Raw genomic sequence first — 8,794 nt, 5'->3', positions numbered from 1 at the left:
TTTTGCGTTGGAAGTTTTTAAAAATATTCTCCATCATGTTATTATTAAGGCTTCGCGCTGCCATTAATCAAAGGACGCTGGCTAGGCGAGCTGGTTGTACCCCGTTGGTCGAAGTGTGGAGGTCCCTAGTTCGAACTCTTGCCGGCTTGCTTTTATTTTTGAAGTTCTGCTATACGCTACCTTAATGGGCCGGCCCAATCGGTGGTCTTCTGTACGTTTACGTCCAGCGGTCTACCCACCACCGTACATACAAAAGTAAGTATGACTTATGAAATTACTATATTACCCTTTATACGTTTTAGGAGGGGGGTTGTACCGAAGCGGGTCTCATAGTATGATTATTTGTGACCAGGTCGGTTTGCTGCGTCTCTGTATCTTCATGGCGTCGCCGCGGCCTCTTGCGCGATTAGAGAGATACAGTGCAGGGGAGGCGGTGAGGCTCTCAGCTGTCGGAGGGAGGTGATTTAGGAGAGGTGCTCAGCCTGTCGGAGATCTCGGCTTCTGGTGGCTAGCTGGCCGGTGCTGCTCCGTTCCGAGGAGAAGTGGCACCGCTACACGCCTACAACTTCGTCTTGTGTGTGCCTGCTTCTTGCTCCGTCCCGGTGGCCAGCCGGCTTGGTGAGCTCTCCTTTTGACATTCCCTTCCGAGTCTTTGTTTGTGTGCGCCTTTCATCGGGGATTGACGTGGTTTTTTAGGGAATACGTAGTTAGGGATTGGGTCATTGGGTATTTGGTATTGTGGTGCGTTCTGTGATGGTACCTTTTCTCCGTCAACATTCGCCATTGTATTTTGTGCTGGGTAGTTTGGTTCGCTGCCATGTGGGTCAGCTTGTTGCCGGTTTGTCGTGGACAGCAGCAGATTGGGCGATGCATGTGGTTTGCAGGGTGCAGCCGATCTACTGAACCTTTTGGCGGTGTGGATTGCGCTTGGGTTTTTGGCGCCGTGGCAGCTGTGATGTGGCGTGAGCCAAGTTTTTCGCTTCGCCAGCAGTGGCTCTCGAATTTTACCTGCTCCAAATCTGGTAGAGGTGTAGAACACTTATTCAATGTTAGGCTTTCATCATAATCTCCTAACCTTCGGGCACTACCATATCTAAAACAAACTAAGGTGATCTCCCTTGTGTGTATTTTAAGTAGTATGCTTATCTGGTCTGAATCTTGGAGAGGTCTTTGGTGTAGAATCCTCCAGAGTATTCAGTTATTGGTGTTTGTTGTGATTTCCCATTTTTGCCACTATAGAGTAGAAGTGATAAAAGAATTATGGTGCTCATGTTCCTGTAGGATTGAGTACAATGCCTCACATGATTCTTCTTCTTAGTTTCATCTTCAGATTCTCAGATTATCCAATTTCTGTGAATAAATCTGAAAGTTGCCTCTTTGTTACAGGAGATAACAATGTATCCTTTACAGTGTCAAGTGGAAGTTATACCTGGCACTGTGAGGTTCTGAGTAGTTCACTTTGTATTCTCTTTATTATTATTCAGACTTGCAATAATTTGGTTAGTTTGGTTGCCTCTTCTCTTTGTATTCTTTTTATTATTATATGGTTTCACCTTTCCTTGTCACATATTCACTATAGTGTGTTTCTTTGCTACACCAAAAATGACAAAAACAGTGTTTGGTTGCCGCTCAAGGATTCTTGGTTGCATGTAATATCATATGCCTTTCTAAATGTGAAGGAGCAGGCACAAAATTAGGAGATGCATTCAGAAGAGCAGGCACAAAATTAAGAGATGCTCTCAGAAGAGCCGGCACAAAAGTAACAATAACAAATATGCATGTAGTAGTTACATAGGATCTCTGTATATTTTTATTTTGAGAACATGTACACTCAGAAGCTGAATTGGAGAAACAAGGAATTAACGATGCCGCAACAGCTGGAAATTGTTCAGGTTCGTACAGAAGTAAAACTTGACGCCACAAGGGATGAGCCATGGGGTTCCACAAATATTGGAACCCCAAATATTGTCCAAGCAAGAAGTAACCGGTATGTTTTTCTGAATCTTCCTATTCTGGTTGGGGGTTCCTGATTTTGCTGTTCGTGTTTGTAGGGAGTGCGTTGAGTGGTTTCGCTTAGCGGGAGAACCAACAAACCAAGTAAAACAACACTAGCATTCATGTAGGTCCTCTCATCACTAGGATTCATTTTGGTGCTCTTCTTGCATGATTGTTTTTTGCCCTTTATTATATTGGTAAAACACGGTTTGCTTTTAAGATATGCATTATTGATGTGTTTGGTGCACCCTTTTCTGTGTTGTTGTTATCTATTTGGCTACAGAGTTTCCTGCCCAGGGAAGCACAGAACAGTAGTAGATCATGCTGAGGATGCAAGAAAAGCTGGTAAGTCTTTCCATATGTACACTGATTCACTTTCTTTTTTGGATTATTAGAAGTTTTTATTTTTATTGCTTTATAGGCCAGAATTTGTTTGTGCACTGATTCTGGTAGCGTAAGAAAAGCTGGTAAGTCTTTCCATGTGTACACTGATTCACTTTCTTTTTTGGATTATTAGAAGTTTTTATTTTTATTGCTATAACGGCGCTATAAATGTTTGGCTGGTAGCGTTTCCTCTATTGTTGGAGTAACTTTTGGTTCGGCTAAAATGTTGTATAGGAAGTCGTTATGCTCTGTATAATTTTGGTTTCATATGCACATTGTGGTTTCAGCGGGAACACAAAAGGATTTTTATACACATTTGTGCTGGGTTTATGTCAGGAAATTCCTATTAACATCGGTCGCTCATCTGAAGCGATGGGCTACGTGAAGCCATTCTCTCTACTGGTAGTCTTGCGACAGATTTACCTGGATGATGTTAATAAGTGCACAAAGCATAAGCAACCCCAAGTATGCATCGCATTTGCATGTGAACCCACGTGGAGCAAAGTGTTAGAGATTTCACAAAATGAAAAGTAGGAAGTGGTTGACAGATACACGTCCATGGTTACAACAATGTATAATAGAGTTCTTGAGAGATTAAGAGACGTTGTTCTTCACAAGGTGACTATATGTTCTTCGGAAGATGGTAAACAGAAAGTGATCGCTCTTGCAAATCATCATCACTTGTTGCTATTCTATAATTTGCATGGTGTGTCCTTGACCCACATTTTTTGGCTGTGATTTCTTTTTTCTCACTATATTTTCTATTTTCTTCTTCATTTGCAGCTCTCAATATGATTCAGTTAAGCAGAAAGGTGTGCCACACATCATTGCTTTTATGCGACCAAGCTGCATTTCTCGAGATAACCTATTGGTTAACACGCATAAAGATATATCTCACTATGTTAGCCTTATAAAGATAATTCAGCATTTAACATACAATCTTGCAAGTGTGGCAACTGGGAGGTGAAATAGATGTTTCTTCGTATATATTACAGGAGGCACATCAATCTGAAGTAAAACTTATACATCGTAGCCTATGCAATCTGCAATTTTTGTTCAACCCATACACAAGAACTATCGAAAATAGAAGGATGGTGGGACCAAATATGTAAACATATTGCACAAAACGAAGGAAAAACTGATTTTGATGAGCCTCGTGTCCTCGATGAATTCTTAAAAACAAGTTCCATAAATCTGAGGTGACGATACATGAGAAGTTGCATCCACAGGGACGTAAAGAAATATCGGATCATGCGATCTGAACTGATGTGCTCTAACTTGATTTGCATGTCCAGCGATACAGGTTCTTAAGTTCTACTCCCGTTCCTAAATATTTGTCTTTCTAGAGATTTCAACAAGTGATTATATACGGAACAAAATGAGTGAATCTACACTATAAAACATGTCTATATACATCCGTATGTGGTAGTCCATTTGAAATCTCTAAAAAGACAAATATTTAGGAACGGAGGGAGTATAAGAAAAGAGCCATGTTTTCCTTTGGTCGGAGTCTCCACTACGTGAGGGAACCTTGGTATCGCCTTAGGAGTGTACAGCTATCTAGACTGGGTGGCTGGTGGGCAAGTGTCTGATCCTTAGGTTTGCCATAGTCTGTAACTAGCTTAGCCCGCGCGGCGGCACGCCGCGCCCGTCGGTAAATCGAAACTATGTAGACCGTAGATAAAATGATGGAACTATAAATAATTGTGAGTTATATAGAATATGCATGGTAGCTTTATCTGTATCTTTTACTATTGTGAAAGAAGAACATACCAATATATATGTGGAAGTTTAAGATGGCAAAGAAGTACATTTATTACAACTACGCATGATACATGCTGATAAACAGAATGATAAAAGTTGGTACATCTCTGAATGTACTTATTAAAACCGTATTCAGTCCACCCTACATAGTGGGCTATATAAGGAGTGGGTTGTATACGGTGATATGACCGTACTACAATAAGAAATTACAACTGATTTTCCGTGAATTAAAGCATCCTGGTATAGCCTCCTGCTGGATTAGTGTCCGTAATAAATTGATACAGAGCTTTTGCAAATTTTTGGACACGTCCAACAAAAGGTTTTGCTATCATGTGTATGTGATAATTGGATCTCCACTGTGTGCACGCTGGGGGTGCATATAAAGGGCCAGCACATTGGAAAAGTTGTTGCATATTTTTGCCAAAATCATTGTATGCCTTGTGAATTCATTCTGCTGAGTAGTTACTTGCTGGCGGGCCATGTTAAATTGCCATTGCTTGGTTTGTGCCTTCTCTTATGCCGTAAACAGTCTTTTTTTTATTGTGACTTCAAGTTCGTAGTAGTTGTAGTCGTTGATGGAAATGTTGTAATTTGCACAGACTAAAGCTGCGACAATTAGTATGGATCGCGGGGAGTACTTTTTATTAGGATATTGTTTCATTCTACGCTGATAAGTTATGGTGCTACTTCTCCCTGATTTCTTCATTGTGTATTCATGGTTTCAACTCGCAGGTGCATAATCACAAAATATGGTAAGCCTTGTTGCCGCCGATGTAGACCGTAAGACTGCCAATGTAGACTGTAAAGCATTAAGTACAATAGCTACATGCATGTTCATGTATATAGTGTGGATTTGTGTGAATTCCTCAGTGGCGAATTAACAACTTGTGGCCCCCTATCTATTCCATCGATACATGGTGTTTATAGGTGGTGTCTTTATTGTATACAGTAAATTTCAAATTAAATTTACTGTACTATGTGGATAAAGTTATATTCGAAAAAAATAAAATAATGCATAGAAACAAATTGAAAGGTGAATTGGAAAACGTGATTTTATTCATCACATGGCTGATATATTTTACTAAATAGGAAGTACACATTGGCATTCTCACACTAACATCAAACACAATAGAGCCGTTCATAGCTTATATCATTCTAGTGCGACCTCCCGGGGGATTGGTGCATGCGATGAAGTGGTATAGAGCTTTTGCAAATTCTCCATACGATCATGTTGTGGCTTATCACCGTTGCATGAGATTACTAAATCTTCAATATGTGGGCGGTGAGGATACATATGCAATGGTATGATGCCTAAAAAAATTTGCATATCTTTGCCAAGACCTTGGTCTGTCTTGTGAGCTCATTTTGCTGAGTATTTATTTGTTGGTTGTTGCTGCTCCAAACAATAGGAACTCGTTTCTATGGCAACTTGAAGTATGATGTATCAACCTTAGGGTGCATGATGATTAAATTTGCTGATTTATGTTGCAGTTTCATTGTAAGACATGGGAGCCTGTGATGCCGATGATTTATGTTGAGGTTCCATGTGTTGTAAAAGGAAGACTCGTGTATTAACTCTTTGATTGTTTTATTGGTTGCTAGTTTAACCAGCATTTCTTTTTGCTCAACTGTTGAAGAACCATGGATATATAATTGGATTGGTTGGTCATATAGAAGCCCAACTTTGTCTTTGTATATTTAAATGTAGTTGTGTATATTTAGCTTGAACATGTACATGTCTACTTTTGTCTTAATATAAACTTCCTATTCTACAGCTCTACTTAGGAGTTCATTTGTATGATAAGATACATGCTACCTTGTACCAAATTGATAAGAGACATGAGTTTGACGAATTGGAAGTGGCGTAATGGCGTATTGCATTTGATTAAGGGTTTAGTTAGCAAGATTAAGTTTGAATACAACATGCCTTCCAAAATTTCTCCACATAATGAAATCTAGTCGACAGAAGTTGCATGGGTTAAGCAACTCTTGATCACTACACTATGTTATCTTCGTTATCAGTTTTGTTTTCTTTTCTCATTTGTATCCCAGCATTCTTGTGAACATGCCATAGTATGTCTGACTGGACGAAGAGGGGCACCGTAATACCAAAAGGGACCTAAGAATATCGTCCATCGTTGGAGGAGTAAATTCCAGTCTTGAGCTATTAAGTCCCTTGTCAATCATACATTTCTGGTGCACATGAAAGTTGTCGTTATGATTACCCTGTTATGGGTAACGTTTGACAAACCCCAAAGCACACCATCCAGTATGAAGGTACTCCATACTATCATGGTCTAAGAGAAGGTTAATTTAGTTGTTTCTAATAGGCTCATCCTTTGGTGCAATATATTTTATCAGAGAATAGTGGCTCAAACTCATATAGAGAGAAGACCATCATTATCAACAATCTGTTTTCCTCGCAAAAAAAGAAAAAACAATCTGTTTCCATCCAACACTTATATAATTTTCAATTTATTTTCTTCCCACAGAGAAGTTTCTGGTAACAACCAGTATTAACACAAAAGTTGTACTAATACCTGAAAACAACATGTATTAGGAGCAAGAGTTTAGCTAAAACAAAGCCGACAATGCCGCACCTCTGGCAATCAGCATGATGCATACAGGACCACGGCTGACCACGGCACGACGTGCGGAACGTGGCATCCTTTCTGCTTTCTTGCTTCCTGCTGATGCAACTGCAAGGAAGCACGTCGAAGGCGGAGATATTTTTTGGGAAACAACAGGGGGATCAGGAGAGAAACAGAGAGGTAGCGCACCGGAAAGAACCGTCAAAAGAGCACAGAAACGCGGGCTCCTGCCATCCCGCAGCCAACGGAGAAGAGGCGGAGGTGGAGATGGCTTGCTACGCAAGATGCATGTGAGAGCCTTCCCGACAGATATACAAACGCCTTCATTAAAAATACAGGAGCGGCATATATGACTTATAGGAATATGTATGTAAGGTATTTTTATTTATAAAAAAGGGATGTATGAAGGTGATTTAATAAATTAATTAATCACTGCTTCGCTCAGAAGTGTTCAAAATGTTCATACAAACTTACCATCAAAATTACTACGAAACAAAAGGAGATCCTTGCCCAACAAATGAACAAAGAATTTTCAGTAAAAACCGAGTTGATGCTGCATGATGACCTTGAAGTTTATGTATAAATGACACTTGACAGACAATACTAATTTTTGTCCGATCATGCAACCAATTTGTAGACAGAAGTACTCTGCACAACCTGTATGTTGATCAGTATTGCTCAAACTGTAAAAGTGAAACCCAATCAGTCCTGGACCTAAGCCTGACATGAAATCTATATTTTCCATGGTGGAGAGAAATACAAACAAAATACACTGAGCATGCAAGTGGACCTAGCCAGGCACATTTACTTGTTTTCATATCCTAAAATTATAACTCAATTCCATGTCACAGAAACTCCCAAGCTAAAGAAAGCAATCCAAGGACCACAACAGCAAAAGCATAACAAACCCAACCTGCTTTGTAAACTGTTACCGTTTCTGTCTTTCTTTATGAATATAAAGTAGCCTGCTACGTATGGCTACTATATGACCTTGATAAAAATATCAAAATAATAAATTTGGAAGAAGGCGAACAAACGGTTGCAGGAAGCAAACTGTTACAAAAAGATGAAAATGCGTACCCCTAGCAAATTCGGAAATCAAGATTCCGAAGGTAGATCTAGTATATTCAGGTCTAATTTCTTCAAAATAGGTACTTCATGCTTGGGACCCTGTACTACTATGCAGCGAGAGTGCATATGCAATGTTTCTAATTTCAGAGATGTTACCAACCCCATCAGAGCTAATGCAATTTGTCAAGGGCAGATGGCAACAACACTGGTGTTTTGCTGCAGGGACCGGCCTATCTGAGGAAGAACAAATTATCCAAACTCAAACAATTCACATCATCCCAATTCTGCACAAATGTAACACTAAATTCCTTGGTATGAAATTGGAATTTTTCATTGATTCATCAGTACAATTCTGGAATTTTATATAGTACAAAATTGGATCGAAAAATTCTTGAACAAAGAGCCGACATCATGAAACTTCAGAAAAATACAGGATAATTCAGCAAAAAGGCTTGGGAAGCTCACCGAGTCACCGTGATGGTGCTTGTCGGCATGTTCAGCGAAAGTAAGATACAGGATAATGTGAACGTAGGCCATCATTGTACTCCCTCCGTCCGGGAAAAGTTGTCCCTGACGACAATTTGTAAAAATCACCTCCCCTTTCTTCCGACAAACTACGCAGCCCTCCCTCCATCTGCTTCTCTGCTCCGTCGTCACGCGCCGGCCGCCTGCTCCGTCGCCTCGCCGCCTACTCTGTCGCCTCGCCGCCTGCTTCGTCGCCTCGCTGCATGTTGGCCGCCTTCTCCCCCTCGTCTCGCCGCTTCTCTCCGTCCGCACTAGGAGATCAAGAGGGAAGGGGTCCCCTTTTCTGTAAAGCTCGTGCCTTGCCGGCTCCGTCGGCGGCGCTCGACGACCCGCTCCTCGTCCTCGAGAACCTCCTCCAGACCTCGAGTTCCGGCGGCAACGCTCGATGACCCGCTCCTCGTCCTCGAGCACCTCCTCGGCTCCTCCAGACCTCGAGCTCCGGCGGCGGTGGCGTGGGAAAGACG

The sequence above is a fragment of the Triticum dicoccoides genome, chromosome 5B, assembly GCF_002162155.2.
Source record: "Triticum dicoccoides isolate Atlit2015 ecotype Zavitan chromosome 5B, WEW_v2.0, whole genome shotgun sequence".
Taxonomy (NCBI): domain Eukaryota; kingdom Viridiplantae; phylum Streptophyta; class Magnoliopsida; order Poales; family Poaceae; genus Triticum; species Triticum dicoccoides.
This window is presented reverse-complemented; position numbering follows the sequence as displayed.